We start from the raw sequence: 23,596 nt of genomic DNA on the forward strand, positions 1-23,596 counted from the left end.
AATCCATAAACTCTTTCTTCTATAACAGGAAATTAATATACAGTAATTAATGCTTTGTCTTGCCATATCAGGTGTGATGGTGTGGTCTGATAAGTATTTAACAGTATTATCTTAATATTTTATAACTAAAAATGTTAAAGATTTTTATTTCCTAAAAATAAATTAATGACTTATTTACTTTTTCTACATTTTTCTCAAAATGAAAAACTGAAGTTCAAGCAGTTCACAAATTATAAACTAGTCATAATCAAGAAATTCATTTCCAAATAATTAATATGAAATTTAGAATACAGTATCTCATAGAAAAGGTTATAAATACTGGTTAGTGAGTTCTTATTGCGGCTCAGTGGGAACATATCCGACTAGTATCCACTGGAACGCAGGTTCGATCCCTGGCCTCACTCAGTGGGTCAAGGATCCCACATTGCTGCGAGCTGTGGTGTAGGTCACAGACGAGGCTCAGATCCCGCATTGCTGTGGCTGTAGTGTAAGCTGGCAGCTGCAGCTCCATAGCCTGGGAACCTCCATGTGCCACAGGTGTGGCCCTAAAAAGACAAAAATGAATAAATGAATAAATACTGGTTAGTTTTCCAGCCAGGAACACTTAAATCTGTAAGCTTTAAACCTAAGGTCAAGAGTTCCCATCGTGGCTCAGTGCTTAATGAATCTGACTAGGAACCATGAGGTTTCGGGTTCGATCCCTGGCCTTGCTCAGTGGATTAAGGATCCAGCGTTGTGGTGAGCTGTGGTGTAGGTCGAAGACATGGCTCAGATCCCCTGTTGCTGTGGCTGTGGCACAGGCCGGCGGATCTACAGCTCCGATTAGACCCATGGCCTGGGAATCACCATATGGCACAGGTGCGGCCCTAGAAAAGATTAAAATAAATAAATAAACCTAAGGTCAAACAGGTAATTATCAACTCTTCCTTTCACCATCATGTTTAGGAGAGTGCCCCAACTTAAGAGCACCGAAGAAAGTGTACTAATTTCTTCAATCTATGTTTCTATGTTGAGTTTCTCTCTTACTAGGATCCAAAGTTCCCCCAACTGTCAGAAATCCATATAGTTCTTCTACTCAGATGGACCAAAGGATTCCCTCCCCGGTAGACACCCCCAGGTGGAGAAACATGGTCCAAACCATCAGTGGTCTCCAGTCTAGCCAGCCAGATGCACGGCCCAACATGACAAAATTCTTTTGGTTCCTTGCATAAAACAGGGAGCGAAACAAACGGCTTCCACAGTTTTATTAATTGAGAATCCAAAATTTCTAAAGATGAAATTGACGTTCTCTAGTCTGGAACTGTGATTCTTAATCAGTAGTGCATATTAGAATCAACAGGGAAGCATTTTAAAAATTCACATACTGTGGCCTCCATTTCTGAGTTGACTGAATCATAATCTCTGGAAGTGAGTTACAATCATATACGTTTTGAAAAAAGCCGCACAAATTATTTGGATGTATACCCTAGTTAAGAACCACTTCTTTTGAGGACTTCACATCCTAAGTGATTTTTTAATGACCATGTGTACCTAAAAAAAAAAAAAAAAAAAAAAAAAAAAACCAAAATCTACATTCTTGGTTCCACCCATCTGCCCCTGAAATAACAGACCCAAATTCCATCTAGCTAGCCCTGAAATAACGGCCCAAAACCAAATCAGGTAAAGGAGCCCATAAAAAGTCACAACGAAGGATTTTCGGGGTCTAGTGCTCTGCTTTCCTTGAAGACAGCCGGCTTGTTCCACACAAATTCTATCTTCTGTGAGTTCTACCAGCTCCTGTCACTAGGGAGAAGATCATTTAGGATTTACCATGGAATTATCTATTGAAAATAAAATCCAAGAAATCTCCACCTTTATCTCTGGCTCAGACTGTGTGAAAAAGGAGCAATCCTACTTTTGCACAAATCATTCTGGCACACCCTAGTTAAACCTGCAACACCCTCTACTTCTGAGCAGCTGGATGTAGCTAGAGAGGGGGGAAAAAAAAAATCACAATCCCACTGGTTGATTAAACTCACCACCACATATGTCATATAAACACAACATTCCTGACAATTTCAATACATTCACCTAAGATAGTCACTCTCCTACCCTCCAAATCAGTACTGCATATAGTGCAGAAAAGAGATAGCTTAGCAGGCCTAAGGTTATTCCTAGAAAGACCTGCTTGCAGGTTGGTCCCTGCCTAGAGTCTGGGAACTCGGATTTGGGAAGTGCCCCCTCAATCCTAACTGACAGGATTAAGTGGCTCAATGTACCTAAACTGTGTAAACAGCATGGCTTGTGCCAATACTTGCTGTTCTTCTGGGAATCTGGAACTTTGACATGTGCTAGGCAGAGGGAGCCTATGTCAGCAGGCTCTGGTGAAAACCTTGGACATTAAGTTTTTAATGAGCTTAACTGGTAGACAACACTTCACTCATGATGTCCTGCTGGAGGGATTAAACACATCTTGAGTGATCAGTGGGAGAGGATCCCTGGAAGCATGTATTTGGTTTCCTCTACCTTTGCCCCATGAGCTTATTTCCTTTGCTGATTTTGCTCTGTAGCTTTATGATAATAAATACTAACCCTGAGTATGACCATATGCTGAGAGTCCTGTGAGTCCTGCTAGTGAAGCACCTAACTTGAGGGTGCTCATGGGGACCTCAACGCACACATCCCCTCTCATTAAACTTCCAATAATCCCATTACCCTCAACACTCTCAGCTGATTACTTTGTCTTAAATATTAATGAAAGAATAGCAGCAATCAGAAGTGAATTCCTTGGAGTTCCCGTTGTGGCTCAGCAGTAATGAATCCAACTAGTACCCAAGAGGATACAGGTTCCATCCCTGGCCTTGCTCAGTGGGTTACAGATCCCAAGCTGTGGTGCAGGTTACAGACGCACCTCGGATCTGGCATTGCTGTGGCTGTGGTGTAGACCAGCAGCTGCAGCTCCAATTTAACCCCTAGCCTGGGAACTTCCATATGCCACACATGCGGTGCTAAAAAGAAAAAGAAAAAAAAAAAAAAAATAAGAAGTTAACTCCTTTATCTTCCCACAACCCTGTACCTATATCCTCATCCTCTCTACTATAAATAAAAACAAAAACAAAAAAAGCAGTGGCCTTTCCTCAAAGACCAATCCCTATATTTATGTCCCTCTCTCCTGTATCATGACTTTTCTTTCTCCTCATTGGATCTTTTATCAACCATAGTTTTTCCCCATATCGAAAAACCCTCCCTAGTCCCAGGTCCCCCTCTAACTACCCTCAAAATTCTTTGTTCCCCATCACAGTGAAACCTCTTTGAAGAATTAACCTCCACTTTGCTCCCATTTTCTTTTCATCTGACTTGATCTGGACTTTTGCCTGAATCTTAGACACATTCACAACCTGTGACATTCCTTTCTTTTGAGGCTTTTCTTTTGGATTCCTGACACCACACTCTCCTGGTTTCTTCTACCTCACTAGCCACTCTCCATTTCTGCCTCCTCCACTGTTCAAGCTCTAAATTTTGGATGCCACAAGATTCAGCCTTTAGCCTTTTCCTCTTTCTTATCTACACATGTTAAGAAATCTCATCTAGTGCCATGGCTTACCTATAAGCTGATGAATCTAAAACTTATATCTCCATTAACTAACATATCTCCAGACTAACACATCAAATACTATCTCAAATGTGGCCAAAACAGAACTCATAGTTCCAACCCTACCCCACAATTCTCTCATCATAACTCTGCCTCAGTGATGGAGTACAATCAGTTGTGATTAAGAGAGTGTGGTCTAAAGTCAGCTTAGGGAGTTCCCGTCGTGGTGCAGTGGTTAACAATCCAACTAGGAACCATGAGGTTGCGGGTTCGGTCCCTGCCCTTGCTCAGTGGGTTAAGGATCCGGCGTTGCCATGAGCTGTGGTGTAGGTTGCAGACGCGGCTCGGATCCCGCGTTGCTGTGGCTCTGGCATAGGCCAGTGGCTACAGCTCTGATTCGACCCCTAGCCTGGGAACCTCCATATGCCACAGAAGCGGCCAAAAGAAATAGCAAAAAGACAAAAAAAATAAAAAATAAAAATAAAAAAAATAATAATAAAGTCAGCTTAAAAGGTTTGGATCTTGACACCAACACTTTTTTTTTTTTTTGGTCTTTTTTCCTTTTCTAGGGCCGTACCCTGACCCGAGGCATATGGAGGTTCCAAGGCTAGGGGTCCAATCAGAGCTGTAGAAGCAGACCTACGCCACAGGATCCCAGCCGCCTCTTCGACCTACACCGAAGCTCATGGCAAGCTGGATCCTTAACCCACTGAGCAAGGACAGGGATCAAACCCGAAACCTCATGGTTCCTAATCGGATTTGTTAACCACTGAGCCAACACCAACACTTTTTAGCTATGAGACCACGGACCTGTACCTTAGCTTCCTCATCTATAGAATAAAGATAATGCTATCTTTTCATAACCTTGTGAGGATTATTAAATAACCCATGAAAACTGCCTAGACAGTACCTGGCACACAGTATATACTCAATCAATATTAGCTATTATTATTTACCTGGTTGCTCAGGAAAAAACACGGGCCATCCCGTACCAACAATCTAAATTACCACCCAAAGCACTCTCTTGTCACATTAAACTCTGTATTTCTTTTTTTTTTTTTTTTTTTGTCGTTGTTGTTGTTATTGCTATTTCTTGGGCCGCTCCCGCGGCATATGGAGGTTCCCAGGCTAGGGGTCGAATCGGAGCCATAGCCACTGGCCTACGCCAGAGCCACAGCAACGCGGGATCTGAGCCGCGTCTGCGACCTACACCACAGCTCACGGCAACGCCGGATCGTTAACCCACTGAGCAAGGGCAGGGACCGAACCTGCAACCTCATGGTTCCTAGTCGGATTCGTTAACCACTGCGCCACGACGGGAACTCCTAAACTCTGTATTTTCTTCAGAGCTTTTACCAGTATCTAAAATAATCCTACTTATTTACATGTTTATTATGCTGCGAGTTCCACAACAGCAGAGACCCTGCCTGCTTTGGTCATTTCCCTAACTGTAGAAACTGATACCTACCTTATGAAGGGATATGCAGTAAGTATTTATTAAAATGAATTAACGAGTGAGCTCCAAAAACATTCTATTATAACAAAAAACTGCAAATCTTAAGGCTACTGATGCTTTGATAGGAAGCAATTTCCAAGACTCCTTTAAAAACAAATACGGCTTCCTACTGTCCACAGAGGCAAATTCAAACCATGCAATAAGCCCTGCGAAATGGCCCCAAACCCACCATTCCAACTGTATTTCCCACTATTCCCTCATTCTGCTCTGGAGCTCATGCCTTTAAAGTTTCCTGCCTGCACACTCTAGTTCCACTGTTTCCTTCCATCTGAAAATGCCCTCCTCCTATCTTAATTCACAAAACTCTATCTTCTTAAGGACCAGCTCAAATGTCACCTCCATAATTGATCCCTTTCCATTCCCCACTCTCCTTATGCAAAGTAATCTCTCTCTCGGTGCCTACTGTAATACACTGACATTCTGCCTAATTCTTTGAGGGCAGGAACCATATGTTGTTCATCTTTCCTGTTCTCACACTCCAGTATACAGATAATAATTCCCACACTCCACTAGACACATGTTTATTGTGCACACTATTTACTGAAATTAACTTTAAACAGATCATCTCCTAACCACACCTTCTGCAGATATCACAAACAATAAATGTAAATAAATATATAAATAAATACATACTCTAACACTGAGTTAGAGACACAATGAGAGGCAATCTTTGGTGTGACATACATAAAAAGATAATTAATAATCTAAGATTATTCATACTGGTTGCCCAACAAGCACCATAAACAAATTTTACAGGTATTCAGAGAAAGATAAGCCAACAAACAATGGCATGGCTGAGTAAAGTATCATTTTAAGGACCATCTGCAATTTTAAATTGAAATGTAACTACAGATACCCATGTGTATCATTTTCCCTCTTCCACATGGCGACACTGCCTCAGAATCCTTAAATCAAAACCACACATTAGAGATGGCATTACTTAGAGCAGAGAAAAAGCAAAGAACACCATTAAGACTTGACTGCAGCACTAATAATTTCTAAAGAAGATGCTATGAAAAAATCGTAAAACCACAATGCCAACTGGAATGGAGACTGTGGTTCACCCTGAATCCATTCCCTCTTCCTAAACAGAATCCTAATTGTGTTAAGTTATCTACACTGTCCTCACACAGTCAGTGAACCTCAATAATCTCAACCAATGTAATGACTAGTTCAAGAAAAGGCATGAAACCCTTCTGGATACTGAGACTGGAGGGGAGATTTTTTGGGGTGTTTCCATGAAAGATAAAGTCCTATTCCTCTTGAGAAGGCTATAAGAAGCCTTTTCCCACTGTCTCTGTCGTGTGTGCTCTCTCCTCCCACTTAAACAAGGAATTAGGTTGCTCCAGTGCCATCCTGCAGCCTTGGGGGAAAAGAGAAGCTCAGCAGCAGAAAGAACCTGGATGCCTCACAGTACCATAGAGCACCCAAGCCAAGAAGCTTAACCCATAAGTCTTCCATTTTTACTGTGTAATCAACAACCTTCTCTTATTTCTGTACTATCATTTTTTTCCAATCACTTAGGTCAGACGTGTACCATCAGAAAGTTGAATTGTTTCTGCAAAAGAATCATGAATTTAAGAAATAAAGTACAAAGGTTCACAACACTCCTTTCAAGTTTACTTCAAAAAAAGATAGTTTGAAAGTAATGAACAGGCCTACGTTCTGTAATAAATGTATTGCAGTAATTCTTTTTTTTTTTTTTTTTTTTTTTTTTGGTCTTTTGTTGTTGTTGCTGCTGTTGTTGCTATTTCTTGGGCCGCTTCCGCGGCATATGGAGGTTCCCAGACTAGGGGTCTAATCGGAGCTGTAGCCACCGGCCTACGCCAGAGCCACAGCAACGCGGGATCGGAGCCGCGTCTGCAACCTACACCACAGCTCACGGCAACGCCGGATCGTTAACCCACTGAGCAAGGGCAGGGACCGAACCCGCAACCTCATGGTTCCTAGTCGGATTCGTTAACCACTGCGCCACGATGGGAACTCCGCAGTAATTCTTAAAGTATCATTGTTTAAAAGAAGAAATACAGGGGAAAAACTGTAATTGTAATGTATACATGTAAGGATAACCTGACCCCCTTGCTGTACAGTGGGAAAATTAAAAAAAAAAAAAAAGAATATCAAAAAAAAAGAAGAAATATAAAGTTTAAAGTAATTTTTTAAATCTCAAAAATTATATTTCACTAAAAATATAATCTCTATTTAGAGAGACAAGTGTTTCCAAATTTTTTTATCCCAAGGGAGCTAAAGTAAGATAAATATCATAATTACTATGAAAAAAAATCTTGTTCCAATTATTTTTAGACAGAATAGCTGCACTCACAGTATATGAAGTTCCCAGGCTAGGAACTGAATCCAAGCTGCAGCTACAACCCATGCCACAGCTGTGGCAACATCAGATCCTTCAATCCACTACCCAGGGCTAGAGATCGAACCTGCACCTCTGCAGTGATCTGAGCTGTGCAGTGGGATTCTTAACCTACAGTGCCACAACAGAACTCCAAAACAAGTATTTTTGAAAACTTTTATTAACAAATAAGTCATCAATAAAGTTTACTGAATTAAAACACTCTTTCTCTATTACCTAGATGTAGTGAAAATTCAACAGGTATTAAGATAATTTGGTCATAATCTTATTACTTTCCATTAAATGCTAAAATCTGAATTTGTTAAAACCTGACTTGAAAGAGGATTATGAGGGTGAGAAATATTTTAATAATAACATTATTATGAGGAATGTATCCTATTCATTATCTTCCCACAATTAGAGCAATTATCTAACACAAAGCAAGCATTCCATAATCATCTGAATTTAATTACTGATATTATCATTGATGACCACTTTTTGACCTCTGACCATATTTCCGTCTCCTAAACATTCTACTTAGATGTTCTCACTATCATTCAAAAAAGGAACCAAAAGTCTAGACTTAAACATTTTCACATTTATATTGCATTCTTTGTCATATTCTATTTCTTTTCTCATTTCCACAGAATTGCTTTTAAGTAGGAGTTTTAGAAGTGTTTCGTCATAACAATTAACTCTTGAGATTTAACTGTATTAAAATAATTTTAATTTTATTGCCCATTTATTCCACTGTTCATTCACAAATTTTTTCATTTACCATATAAATATCTGAGTGCCTTAAATACACCAGTACTCATGTTTGGTATTGGAGATAAAGTGATAAGCAAAATGGATAGGATCCCTGCTTTGACAGGGAAGATTTTCAAATAATTATAAATACATATAACTTAAAATAGTGGTATGTGCTGTAATTAATGACTACAGTATACTTCTAATCACCTTTTAATTCTTACAATTTCTAAATATTATCACAAAAAAGGAATTCAAACAAGCCGAGTCTACCAGTACTATCAGAACTTAAAAACAAATGTGGCATCAGAACTGGCTACACAATCTAAAATTAATATTATCCATTGTGAAAGACAGCCATATAAGGCTATTATGATAAAGTCTTTTTTGGGGAGTTGAAGGGGCTGCACCTGCAGCATATGGAAGTTCCTAGGCTAGGGACTGAATGGGAGCTGCAGCTTCAGACCTAGGCCACAGCCATAGTTCTGCCAGATCTGAGCAGCCGAATCTATGACCTAAACAGCAGCTCACGGAAACGACAGATCATTAACCCATTGAATGAAGCCTGGGACTGAACCTGCATCCTCATAGATACTAGTCAGGCTCCTTTTCACTGAGCCACAACAGGAACTCTGTTAAAGTCATTTTTTAAAAAGAGGTATTGATATTTTCTCCACTATTTCATTATAAAATCAGGGGCAAAAGCTGCTTTTAAAAACAGCCCTAGGAGTTCCCGTCATTGCTCAGCAGAAATGAATCTGACTAGCATCCACGAGGACGCAGGTTCAATCCCTGGCCTCGCTCAGTGGGTTAAGGATCCAGTGTTGCCGTGAGCTGTGGTATAGGTCGCAGACACAACTCTGATCTGGCATTGCTGTGGCTGTGGCATAGGCTGGCAGCTCCAGTTCTGATTCAACCCCTAGCCTGGTAACCTCCATTATGCCGTGGGTGCAGCCCTAAAAAGATAAATAAATAAATAAACAAACAGCCCTAGCTTGTAATAAAATCCCATTCAAACATTCTACAACAACATTATTTATAGCAGCAAAAGAAAAAAAACTAGAAGTAACTTAAATACTGAAAATACATTTTAATGTCCAATAAATAATGGTATATCTATTTAGTTGACTTTTAAAATGGTAATTACAAAGATAAATAATATAGAATATATTCTATATACAGTAATATAGAAAAAGAGGTTAAGATAATACAATATTGATAACTAGAATGATAACTAATACTTATTGCGGGCCAGGCACTGGTGTAGCACTTTATGTGCAATATTTTATTTAATCCTCACAACCCTGTGAGGTAAGTATAATAACTACCCCCATTTTGAGAGATGAAGAAACTAAGGAACAAAAAGGTTCATTAATAGGCACTATCACTTTATCATGTTAAGTGAAAAAAGCAGAGTATAAAAAAATACCAGATAGGTTTCTATGTAAAAAACTGAATGTGTATACAAAAAAAAAAAAAAAATTTGATAGAAAGGTACAAAAATGACAAAAGCTACTGCGTTATAATGGCAACATTTTAAAATTTTTTCTACTTTTTAAAAAATTGTAGAGGCCATTTAAGACTAGTACATATTAAGGGAAAATACTTTTAATGTAAAATCCACAAAATATACATAACACAAAAATTTTAATTAAGTACAGTTCCAGCAATTCTGGCAATGTATTCTCTTCCTCACTCCCCTTACACATGGCACGCAAAGAAGAGATTACCAAATTATCATAGTTGGAAAAGTAGATCAAGTTCAGCTCTAACAAAAACTCAAATTAATCTCAGCTTAAAATAAAAATGTATTTCTTTTTCAAATGAAAAAAATCTGGGCGTTACCGTCATGACTCAATGGAAATGAATTTGACTAGCATCCATGAGGATGCAGGTTCCATTCCTGGCCTTGCTCAGTAGACTGATCCAGAGTTGCCATGAGCTGTGGTATAGGTCACAGAGGCAGCTCGGATCCTGTGTTGCTGTGGCTGTGGTGTAGGCCAGCAGCTACAGCTCCACTTCAACTCCTAGCTTGAGAACCTCAATATGGCGCAGGTACGGCCCTAAAAAGAGAGAGAGAGACAGAGACAGAGAGAAAGAGAGAAAGAAAGATCTTAAGGTAAACAGTCCAAAGCTGGTAAGGCAGTCTGGTAAATTTGTCAAGGGATCCAGGATGCTTTCGGCTCACCACTATGCCATCCTTGGAGCATGCCCTTGTGCCCCATTCTTAAGACATCACATGACATGTGTTTTGTGTAGCAAAAGGGAGTAAGTGGAGAAAGTTCACCTTTTAGTGAAGCTTCTGATAAATATCGCCTATCACTTCTGCTTACATCTAATGGCCAGAACTAGCCACGTGTCTACTACACCTAACTGCAAAGACAGCTAGAAAATATGGTCAATTGACTTTTGTTAATAAAAAGAGGGCGCACTCTCAAAATTCTAACAACTTTTCTAGTAGAAATGGAAAAGCCAATCCTCAAATTCATATAGAACTGCAAGGGGCTTAGACTAGTCAAAACAACCTTGAAAAGGAAGAAGAAAGCTAGAGGACTCACACTACACAAATTCAAACAGTAATCAAGGCTGTGTGGTACTGGCATAAGAATAAATATACAGATCGTTACAACAGAATTTAAAGTCCAGAAATAAACCCACGCATTAATGGACAACTGATTTTTGAAAAGGGCACTAAAGTTCATTCAAAGGAGAAAGAATAATCTCTTCATTGAATTGTGCAGGGACAACTGGATTTCCACATGCAAAAGAATGGAGTTATTAGACCTCTACTCCACACCACATACAAAAAGTAACTCCAAATGGATCAACAACTTAAATATAAGAGCCAGACCATAAAATTCTTAGGAGAAAACATAGGGCAAAATCTTCATGATACTGAACTAGGCAGTGATTTCTTGGATATGGCACCACAGGCACAGGAAACAAAAGAAAAAATAAACAAACTGGACTTAGTGAAAATGAAAAAAAAAAAAATGTGTGCAGCAAAAGACAGTATCAACAGAATAAAAAGACAACCCACAGAATAGGAGAAAATGTTTGCAAATCATTTATCTGATGAGAGATTAATATCCAGAATACATGAAGAATTCTTACAACTCAACAACAAAAAAGCAAATAACCCAATTTAAGAAACAGGCAAAAGACCTGAATAGTCATTTCTCCAAAGAAGATAATGCAAATGACCAATAAGCACATGAAAAGATGTTCAACATCACTAATCATTAGGGAAATGCAAATTAAACTACAATGAGCTACCATTTTACTCATACTAGGATGGATATGATCAAGAAATGTAAAATACCAAGTACTGACAAAAAAATATAGAGAAACTGGAACCGTAGCACATTGCTGCTAAGACCCTAAAATGATACTGCTGCTTCGGAAAACATTTTGGCAGCTCGTCAAAAAAGTTAAACAAAATATGACCCAGAAATTCTTCTCCTAGGTCCATAACCAGAAGAATTAAAAACAGAAAATCAGAGACCTGTACACCAATTATCAGTACAGTATTATTCATAATAGCGAAAAGGTGGAAACCCAAATGTTCACCGAAAGATGGATGGATGAACAATGCGGTAAATTATTTGGCCTTAAAAACAAATCAAATTTTGATATATGCTATAAAAAAGGATGAACCTTGAAAATATTATGTTAATAAGCTAGACATAAAAGAATAAAGATTTACGATTCCACTTTTATGAAATATCTAGAATAGGCAAATTCAGCGAGAAAGAAAATAGATTACAGGTTACCAGAAGCTGGGGGAAGAGAACAAAGAATTAATTGCTTTATGGGTAGAGAGTTTCTGTTTAGGTGATGAAAGAAGTTTTAGAAGTAGATATTAGAGATGGTTACAAAACATCATAAATATAACTATCACTGAATCAGGCACTTAAAAATGATTAAAATAGCAAGTTTTGTTACATAAATATAAAAAATATATATTTTGCCATTAAAAAACCTTAAACAAAGGGAAAACAGGAAACTCAGAGGGATTAGTTTTTCATCCATCTCAGAACACAACATTCATTCATACTTTCTCTTTCTCTCTCATGTGTAGGAGGAATTCCAGGGGTCCTTCCCTCCCCAGAGTTGTACCATGATTCCAGACCCACAAGTATTTCCATGGCACTGGTAACAAGGAGCATTTCCAATACATTCAACACACAAATACAAACACAAAATAACTACAAGTTAAATTACGACCAAATAGCACCAGAAACTCAACCAGTATAAAACTGCCTTCCCTCACCTTGTATCATTTTTGTAGTAATAACCTAAAGAAAATAATTCATCTTAGTTTTTAGTTTTAAGAATTTAGCTAAATATGTGTCTAAATTAGATAATGGCATTTGTATAGCCATTTTGCCAAAGCCTAAAAACTCGAAGGAAAATCAATCACTATGCTGTACAGCAGAAATTGACACAACACTGTAAATCAACTATTCTCTAACAAAAAAAAATTTTTAAGTAAGCTGAGCTAATAAATACAGTGGTCATCTATAAAACTCCATATCCAATATACTAGAGTAGAATCAAATATGTACAGCTCTTTACATTCTGGAGGCTAGCATCTTTCAAAAACGGACAACTTTTAAAGTAGAAGAAATACAGATCAAGTAAAACAGCAAATAGTGAAAGTCCTTCTGTGTTAGGGCAGTAGTAAAGTAAACATTTTAATTCTCTGTAAACTAAACAGAGAAAATGTTTCTCTATAAAGCTTTCCAAATTTTCAAAACAAGAAATTCAGATTCCAATACAATTTGACATGAAGAGGACAAGGGGGGGAACCCAGTTAAAATATCTTTATCTGAAAATTCTTAGTATTCATAAACACTAAACAATTGGAGCTTTTTAAAATCTAAATTTTTATTTCAAAAACTATATACACTTACAAAAATCATCTTTGTATATTTCAGAATTGAAACGTAAATTAGTGCTGCAAAGTAAATATTACTACTGCTAGGGGAAAAAATTTATCATTTCCAAATACTATTTATATTACATCATTTCCTTTTTTTTTTTTTTTTTGGTCTTTTTGCCATTTCTTGAGCTGCTCCTGCGGCATATGGAGGTTTCCAGGCTAGGGGTCCAAATGGAGCTGTAGTCACCAGCCTACGCCAGAGCCACAGCAACACAGGATCTGAGCCGCGTCTGCGACCTACACCACAGCTCACGGCAACGCCAGATCCTTAACCCCCTGAGCAAGGCCAGGGATTGAACCCATAACCTCATGGTTCCTAGTCGGATTCGTTAACCACTGCGCCACAATGGGAACTTCCTTACATCATTTCCTTTTACCTTTTTTTTTTTAATGGATGGTTGAAAAAAATTTTAGTAGTATACCTAATTGAAAACAAAATATACCATATTATCATGAATATTTCATTCTGACCCTAAGTTACTTTAAACTTATGGGAGTTGCTGTCTAGGAACTCTGGTTGGATCTACTTTAAAATTATTTTGATTTTAAGTAAAGGTATTAAATCTAGAAACTAAAAAATGATCACCCATCTAAGACATAAATTTTAATTTACAGCTTTCTATTTTTAATATTTTCTTTTTCCCTTTTAGATAAAATACAAGAGTAAATGCAGACTTTTTTGAAGTATACAGTCCCCAACAAAATAAGTTACCAACAGTGTGGAGAGGAGAATAAAAATGACCTTGAACAGCAGTGCCATGAACAAAATAATCAGACTAATCTCTAATAGCAAGGAAACAAAGTATTACATAATTGTTGTAGTCCCTTGGGCTGCTATAATAAAATACCACAGACTGGGTAGCTTATAAACAACAGGGATTTATTTATCACAATTCTGGAAACTAGAAGTCCAAGACCATGGTTGCTTTCTAGCAAGGGCCCTCTTCCTCACTGCTAGCTGGCACCTTCTCACTGTGTCCTCAGCCAAGGGCTCGCAAGTCTCCTGAGGCCTCTTTTATAAGGGCACTAATCCCATCATGAAGGTTCCATCCTCACGAACTAAGCACCTCCCAAAGGCCTCACCATCTAATGCCACCGTCTTTGGGGTTTGGATTTTAACCTAGGCATTTTGGAGAAACATTAACATTCAGACCACAGCAGGAATTAAATAATAATTTGTTCTAGGGAGTGTTTTCAATATGTATCCTAATGTTCAATTAAACGATGAAATCATCCCCTGAAAACCTGACCCAGGGGTAGTTAGAAAGCGGACCAGTTTCCCATTTAGTCTTACTGCTCAGCAATCCCTGAAACAAATTTGCCTTAACCCAGCCCTGAAAGAGATGAAAAGGAGAGCTCAATTACTGGGGTTTCAAAAATAACTTCCCTGTGAAAATTAAAATGTATTACAAGAAGAATCACATTTAATAGAGGCATTTCCTAGGATTTACAAGATAGATTTCTGAAGACTCAGGAGCAGTTGAGTAACAAACAAAGTTACCCTGCAGCTGTGTATCTGCCAAGTGTTCCCGATGCCTGGTCTCAGAGTACCTGCTAGCTTACTAGTTTATAGAAGTGATAATTACATCCATCATTCATATCATTTGTCTAATTTAGTTTGTCTTTATTGCTCTGTTAGAGGTCTTTTTTTGTATGTTCAATTCCATAAACATTGAGTACTACCTATGTGCATTATGTCACTTTGGAAGGATTTGTATATCATTAATGTCATTACAAACAATTTACAAAGCTTTTTCAAGAATAAACTACCTTTTCTTAAGACATACTTTATAAATTGTCATCTACAAGAACAGAAAAATCATGGGAGTTCCCATCATGGCTCAGTGCAAACGAATCTGACTAGTATCCATGAGGATGCAGGTTTAATCCCTGGCCTTGCTCAGTGAAGTTAAGGATCCTGGGTTGCTGTGAGCCGTAGTGTAGGTTGCAGAAGCATTGCTGTGGCTGTGTTGTAGGCCAGCAGCTGCAGCTCCAATTGGATCCCTAACCTGGGAACCTCCATATGCCACAGATGTGGCCCTTAAAAGAAAAAACAAAGAACAGAACAATCACTAAAGAAAAAAGAGTGATCTGCTCCAAGAATATACTGAATTTTAAATCTATTTATTGCATCCAGTTTTCAGCTCCTCAAGGACTTAGAAAAAAAGTCTGAAAACAAGGTCACTGAGGAAGGATTAAAGGAATAGGGACTTCTTAATTCTGCAATTCCGCAAAAATTAAGTTTTCATGTTTATTAGTCATTCATAAACAGAGATTCAAATGCCAATTAAGGTTCAAGAAAAACACAAGCCCCCAGTAAGGCCCATCACCCTCACAAAAAACCCTTCCCTTCCTATACCATCCTCTCAATATAGTTACAGTATAATTTTGGTTAAGTCAATAGTCAGTGTTTCCATTACTGTGAATGTGTAAATTATTACCTTTCCTGCTCAAGTTTTTTTTTTTTCTTAAAAATTGCTTTCTCATTTGCTTCATTTAACACGCAAACTTAGACTCTCCCCAGATTTCTAAACCTCCTCTCAAGACGTTCATTCACATCAGATGTGAAAGAACTCCCTCCAGGAGATTTCCACCCTGCCTCCAATCTGGGTTGAGCGACCTCTACATGTGGTGCAAAGCCACCATTCTGTATTCTCCCTTCACCATCAGCCTAGCAAATCCTCTTTTCTCCCCTATACTGGATCTCCTACTTCCTACATCCTCTATTTCCTCATCTTACTTTACTCCCTTCTGTATTTGGGGCTAAGCCATTCAACTCATCACAGTTTGCCCAGGGATCTCCTGATGTGAGCCCAAGTCTCTGTTTTAAGAAATGCCCTAGTCCCTGGATTGGGAGAACACAGGTTGCAGAAGATAAATTTTTTGAAGACATGCAGGTCTAAAAACATCCTGCTGTGGGTTAAGGATCTGCCTGCAGGGGCTTAGGTCTCTGTGCAAGTCTGATCCCCAGCCTAGCGCAGTTGGGTCTAGAGTTGCTGCCGCTGTGGTGTAGGTCACGGCTGCAGCTGAGATTCAATCTCTGGCCCAGGAATTTCCAGGTGCAGCCATTAAAAAAAAAGAAAAAAAATAACCTATCTTTTGGAGTTCCCACTGTGGCACAAGAGGATCAGCGGCATCTCTAAAGCACCAGAACGCAGGTTCGATTCCCAGTCCTGCGCTGGGTCAAAGGCTCCAGCATTGCCACAGCTGTGGTTTAGGTTACAACTGGGGCTCGGATCTGATTCCTGGCCCAGGAACTCATGTGCCACAGGGTGGCCAAAAAAGATAGAGAAAAAAAATAATAATAAAAATTAAAATGTCCTTATTGTACCTTTGCACTTGATTGAGAATTTGGAAGGCGATAGAATTCCAGTTTGGAAATCATTTTCCTTCAAAATACCAACCTTGTCTTCCAGCTTCCAGTGTCATTTCTGAGAAGTTCAAAGCCTAATTCCAGATTCTTTCTACTTTCTCTTTGGAAACTTTCTGGATCTGTTCTTTGTCCCCAGAGTTCTGGACATACCACAATGTATTGGTGGTAAATCTTGTGTGATTCTACTTCTACCCCTTTGTGCTGAGAATCTGGTAGGGCCTATCTAGAAACACATGTCCTTCAATTCTAGAATATTTTCTTGAATTATTTCATTGAGTTCCTCCCCTCTGTGCTCCCTACTGGAATTCCTATTACTCACATTATTATTCAGACCTCTTAAATTGGTCCTCCAATGTTCTCTTTATCTTCTCTCTTCTCTTTGTGGTTTTTGCTCTACTTTCTTTTTTTTCTTTTTTTTTTTTTTTAGGACTGCACCTGAGGCACATGGAGATTCCCAGGCTAGGAGTCGAATCCAAGCTGCAGCTGCCAGCCTACACCATAGCCATAGCAACGCCAGATCCGAGCCGCATCTGCAATCTACACCACAGCTCATGGCAGCACCAGATGCTTAACCCACTGAACGAGGCCAGAGATCGAACCTGCAATCTCATGGTTCCTAGTTGGATTCATTTCCGATGCGCCACAACAGGAACTCCAGTTTTTGCTCTATTTTCTGAGAAATTCTTTCTGCTTTAACTTCTAGCTCTTGTACTGAGGTTTTAATTTTAGCTATCACATTTTTAATTTCAAAGAATTTTTTATTCTCATGTTCCTTTTTATGATATCCTGACTTATTTCATGGTTTTTCTCTTATCTCTGAGAATATTGATGAGTTTTTGTTTTTGAAGTTATGCTTTCCTTGCAAAGTCTGTTTCATGTAAGTTGCTTTTTTTCCCTGTTTTTCTGTTTGTCTGTTTGTTTGAAGCTGTACCTTATAAATGACAGGCTTTCTTCAGATATCGGACAATCCTTGGTTTTCTATTACTATTTAGGTAGGAGAAATGAAAAGATGGACTGAAGCTCTGAACTTGAGGTGAAGCCCACTGATAACGAACTGCACTTAAGTGTGACGGCCTGAATCCTTTACTTCGGAATCCCTGATACATCTCTATCTTTCTCCTTTCCTTGGGCTGATCAGATTCTCCAGAAGACTCTTCCAATCTCCTGTCTTTGTGATAAAGCCCTAGTTGGCAACATTCTGGGAGCCAAGCAGAAGTAAATAAACATTTATTTCCCCTCCTTGATTTCAGTATGAAATGCCCATCCTAAACCAGTCCAACATCACTCAACACAGACAACCTCTGTTTCACTAAAGGAAACACCCAATCTTTCTTGGGGAGGAAAGACAAGAGCCTGAGGCATGCAGGAGGGGAGGGGTTCTAGAGCTCCTACTGCTTACACAACAGTTTCAATCAATCCTCCACCTTTTAGCTCCACCTGTACCTCACAGGTGGCACTTTCACAGGTTCCTGAGAATACCAGTTTTTAAGACTTCTGAAGATTCTGCCAAGTAAACTGGATGGGTCCTCAGCTTTCACTATTACTGACCTAAGACTGCTTTCTCAGATCTGCTAAGTCAGCAGTTATCACCCAATTACCCGCTTTTCAGATTCCAAAATTTCATTGTTATAGTAGCCACTCCTGTTTTTCTCACTCTTGCAGATTTACCACTTTAAAACATTCCTTTACTACAGTTTTAGTGAAGCTACACTATGAAATTAATGAAACTAATTTGCGTGTTCAATTCATCAACAGCAGACTCTAAAGTTCATGCTGGATATTGTAAAATAAGGTTAAAAACAGACAATGTAGGAGTTCCCGTCGTGGCGCAGTGGTTAACGAATCCGACTAGGAACCATGAGGTTGCGGGTTCGGTCCCTGCCCTTGCTCAGTGGGTTAACGATCCGGCGTTGCCGTGAGCTGTGGTGTAGGTCACAGACGCGGCTCGGATCCCGCGTTGCTGTGGCTCTGGCGTAGGCCGGTGGCTACAGCTCCAATTCGACCCCTAGCCTGGGAACCTCCATATGCCGCAGGAGCGGCCCAAGAAATAGCAACAACAACAACAAAAAGACGAAAGACAAAAAAAAAAAAAAAAAAAAAAAAAAAAACAGACAATGTAAGAAAATCTTATCTTAAAAAATTGCATGCTTTGCATTTTATCTTACCCCTTTAAACAGCAGCACTCTCTCCTTACCGTCACCTCACTAAATACTTATTTACAGACTGTCAACTTCTAAGGAAGGAAATTATAAACCACTATTTATAAGAAACACCTTTCAAAATAAAACAGAATACATCAACTAGGAAAGAAATCCCTGACATACAAAAATATGATTTTCATGCAATGCTTCAGGACCAACTCCACTGCTTTTCAAAGTTTCACCTACAAGTATAATGGCCTAAATTCATTCAACCAACAGGACCAAATGCCTGCACTATATTCAGACAGGCCATGAGGTAGGGACTGCAGAAGACAACTTCCCAAACAAATTAACTGATACATGAAAACTCATGTAATAGTTAAAGGATAATCAAGTCAAATATTTGATTAGTAGACGAGTCAACCCTTCATTATAGCTGGAGAAAAAGGTGAATGTAGCACAAAAAGGCAGCACAAGAGAACTTGGGGGATAATGAAACTGCTCTGTATCTTGCCTGTGGCAGTGGTCTAATCCGTCAAAAACATATATATTGGGATGTACACCCAAAATGTGAATTTTACTATACATAAATTTTTTGAAGAATTTAAAATTCCTTAAGATGAGAATGGGAAATAAATAAGCAAAATTATACAGACACACAGACACACACACACGCCATTAGAAGATCAAAGTAGGCATGGGGGAACAGAGGTCATAGTGGACCAGAGTAGGCTGAGCTGAATGAAAAGGATATTCACATAAAAGAGCTGAATGGCATCACTTCTGATATATTGCTGCCAAAAATGTATTATCATGGGAAAACAAACCCAAATTGAGGATTACCTCAAATGCTGCAAAATAACCAGCTGCCAATCTTCAAAAGTGTCAGTCATGAAAGCTGAGGAAAATCTGAAGCCCTAGTCCAGACTGAATGACACTAGAAGGCATGACCTCCAAATGCAACATATGATTCTGAACTGGATCCTTCTGCTATAAAAACATGATCAGGATAACTAACAAAACTTGAATGAGGTCTTAAGGATTAGATGATACTAGTGTATCAGTGTTAATTTCTTAATTTTAAAAGCTGCATTGTAGTTACACAAAAGAATATTAGAAAATACACACAAACATATTTGGAGATAAAAGGGCACCCAGCAGTCAATTTACTCTCAAATGGTTCAGAGAGGAAATTATTGTACTTTAGAGTTGCAATTTTTCTGTACATTTTAAATTATTTTCAATTTTTGTGTGTGTTTTTTTTGGGGGGGTGGCTTTTTAGGGCTGCAACTGCAGCCTGTGGAAGTTCCCAGGCTAGGGGTCGAAGTGGAGCAACAGCTGCTGGCCTACACCACAGCTATAGCAAGGCCAGATCCAAGCCATGTCTGCAACCTACACCACAGCGCACAGCAACACTGGATCCTAATCCACTGAGCAAGGCCAGAGATCAAACACCCATCCTCATGGATACTGGTGAGGCTTGTTACCGATGAGCCACAAGAGAACTTTCTAGATTATTTTTATTTTATTTTTTATTTTTTTTATTTTTTTTTGTCTTTTTGTTGTTGTTGTTGTTGTTGTTGCTATTTCTTGGGCCGCTCCCGCGGCATATGGAAGTTCCCAGGCTAGGGGTTGAATCAGAGCTGTAGCCACTAGCCTACGCCAGAGCCACAGCAACGCGGGATCCGAGCCGCATCTGCGACCTACACCACAGCTCACGGCAACGCCGGATCATTAACCCACTGAGCAAGGGCAGGGACCGAACCCGAAACCTCATGGTTCCTAGTCAGATTCGTTAACCACTGCGCCACAACGGGAACTTAGATTATTTTTAAATGAAGAAAAAGATTAGAAAAGTAGACGAGGACCCTATCTTTAAAAATTCCAAATGCAAAAAAAAAAGGAGTTCCCATCGTGGCGCAGTGGTTAACGAATCCGACTAGGAACCATGAGGTTGCAGGTTCGGTCCCTGCCCTTGCTCAGTGGGTTAACGATCAGGCGTTGCCGTGAGCTGTGGTGTAGGTCGCAGATGCGGCTCGGATCCCGCGTTGCTGTGGCTCTGGCATAGGCTGGTGTCACAGCTCCGATTAGACCCCTAGCCTGGGAACCTCCATATGCCGCAGGAGCGGCCCAACAAATGGCAAAAGACAAAAAAAATAAATAAATAAATAAATAAATAAAAATAAAAATTCCAAATGCCACACTAAGCAACTTAGTGTCATCCTGAAAGCTATCAGTAGTCATTGTAGGATATTAATTAGGCCGTTGAAGTTGTATTTTTTAAAAGTTCTACTAAACAAAGACCCCAGATATGTAAGAGTCACCATATTTTCAGGTTGAGGCACATGTAATACTGAGATTATACTTAGCATTTAGAAGAGAAACAAGGGTGTTCCCATCGTGGCTCAGCGGCCACGAAGAGCCAGATGCACAGAGGCCAAATGGAACCAGGATAACTCAGAAGCTGTGGTACTTAAATGGAATTACCACAGGAATCAGATAAAAGAAACAAGTATGATCACACTTAATCACAACTTTGAGCAATGTAACAACACGGCAGTGAACGCCTGGAAAAAACTGTCAACTTAGCATGCATCAGTCAGAAATAGGGTGACACATTACAAAGGCATGCAGCAAAAAGGCAGAAATAGAAATCATACTAGCCTTGGAAATACTGTGGTTTTAAACATAAACTCTAGGAAAATTTTATAAGTACGGAAGATGGAGAAGCTTTATGATATCCCATCGATAAATCAGCTGTACCACATACCTGAGCTTTTAGTGTGCTTTTAAATTTTCCTCAGTTATGATTTCTGGTCAGGGCAAGGCCGTAGTTAGCTAACCATACAATCTCAAAATGGGGCTTTAGCCACTGCGAGCTTTTCAAAACAAAATATTTTTTAAATCTCAGGACAGGACACTTCTAAGTAAGTGTCTGACTGCTTTTAATAATATCTGAGTCAACTTGGGACATTAGGTACTCCCACTAAACCAAGGATAGGATTCTTATTGCAGCAGGAAAACACTGCTTTCACAAAAAAAGAAAAAAAAAAGCCAGGAAGTTCCCGTTGTGGCTCATCGAGCCCGACTAGTATCCATGAGGATGCGGGTTCCCCGGCCTCACTCAGTGGGTTAAGGATCCCATGTTGTTGTGACTGTGGTGTAGGCAGGCAGCTGCACCTCCAATTCGATTCCTAGCCTGGGAACTTCCACATACTGCACCTGAGGGCCCAGAAAGCAAGGGAAAAAAAGCCAAAAAGACAAAAACCTCTCATAAAATCTAATTAGTTTTGTTTTATTTAACAACCATAGCAGTCTGTATCCAAATTCTATACCAGTGCAATGACTAAAGAGATAACTGAATTAAAAAATGATCAAGCTCTCCTGGGGAAAAAAAAAAAAAATCACTAGGTTAGCAGGAGCATCTTTGCAAATCAGGAACTACACATATAAAAATAAACTCAAAGAGGCATTCCCTTGTGGCACAGGGGTTAAGGATCTGATGTTGTCACTGCAGCAACATGGGTCACTACAGTGGCATAGGTTCCATCCCTGGCCTGGGAACTTCCACAAGCCATGGGAGTGGCCCAAAAAATTAAAATTAAAAATTAAAAAAATAATAAACTCAAAGACATGTATCAGGTTTTATTGTTCTTCGTAAAAACATACTCATCAAATGCAGAACTCCACACTAACCACACTATATATACCTAACCTGTCTCCTTAGCTGAAAAAACATGGAAAGGATAAAGGCAAGTCATTCAAACCTCTGCCTCTGGAGCTGGATATAAATTATGACAATATTCAAAAAACAGTATGATAGAGGAGTTCCCGTCATGGTTCAGACTAAGAACCATGAGGTTGTGGGTTCGATCCCTGGCCTTGCTCAGTGGGTTAAGGATCCAGCATTGCAGTGAGCTGTGGTGTAAGTCACAGACATGGCTCAGATCCTGCATTGCTGTGGCTCTGGTGTAGGCAGGTGGCTACAGCTCTGATTGGACCCCTAGCCTGGGAAGCTCCATATGCCATGGAAGCAGCCCAAGAAATGGCAAAAAGACAAAAAGACAAAAAAAAAAAAAAAAAAAAAAAAAAAAAAAAACCAGTGACAGAGATATAGAGAACAGACTCATGGTTGCCAAGGGGGAGGGGAGAGGGAGTGGGATGACTCGGGAGTTTGGGGTTAGTAGATGCAAACCATTACATTTAGAATGGATAAAAAACAAGGCCCTACTGTATAGCACAGGGAACTATACCCAGTCTCCTGGGACAGACCATGATGGAAAAGAATATTAAAAAAAGAATGTGTGTGTATATAAATACATATATATGTATGTATGTATGTGTGATTGTGTGACTGAGTCACTATGCTGTACAGAAAAAAACTGGCACATTATAAATCAACTATACTTCAATAAAAAAATAAGTAAATAAATAAATACATAAAATTTTAAAACGTGTGAAAGAAGAGTTCAGCAACCACTTCCTGAAACATAACTAGTTTAAAGGCTGTGATTCTGCCTGAGGAGTTTTGGTGTATGCCAGCATTTCCCAAACTCTGTCAGGTATTCCTCATAAAAAGGGTTCCAAAATCAAATGACTTAGGCAAGTTCTAGAGAAAACAAAGTTAAAGAGGTTTTTGCACTGTAGAACTTTCAAAAGTATTACTATGATAATGAGCTTTATAATATCCAAAGAGAGATGCAATAACCACTATTTTCCAATCTTACATTGAACTCAATTTACAGAATCTTCATTTATATCTATCGAAATATAGTTTAGGAAACACTACAGCACACACTGTTAATTTTCTTCATAGTTACTGTCAGTCCTCAACATGCATTTACGGATGCTATATAATCTTTAGTCCACAAAAAGCCCTAAGTGAATGACATATCAATAATTTTTCTTGATTATTTTAAACTTCTGAGTTGAGGTCTAGAACTCTACCACTGA

General features: G+C 39.1%; 1 protein-coding gene and 1 long non-coding RNA gene across 22 annotated transcripts in view; one reads left to right on the plus strand and one right to left on the minus strand.

Moving 5' to 3' along the window:
• CDC42BPA (CDC42 binding protein kinase alpha) overlaps positions 1 to 23,596 on the minus strand; it is a 290,122-nt gene that overhangs the window by 257,205 nt on the left and 9,321 nt on the right. The window lies entirely within an intron of this gene.
• LOC146398837 (uncharacterized) lies at positions 13,761 to 23,487 on the plus strand. Its single transcript, XR_014817483.1, has 3 exons — positions 13,761 to 18,310; positions 18,614 to 20,237; positions 20,905 to 23,487. It is a non-coding gene; the product is annotated as an uncharacterized LOC146398837 (long non-coding RNA).

The sequence above is a fragment of the Sus scrofa genome, chromosome 10, assembly GCF_054392235.1.
Source record: "Sus scrofa isolate SSC_HxYL_T2T_F1_AM1 chromosome 10, Sscrofa_HxYL_maternal_Yorkshire_Landrace_v2.0, whole genome shotgun sequence".
Classification (NCBI taxonomy): domain Eukaryota; kingdom Metazoa; phylum Chordata; class Mammalia; order Artiodactyla; family Suidae; genus Sus; species Sus scrofa.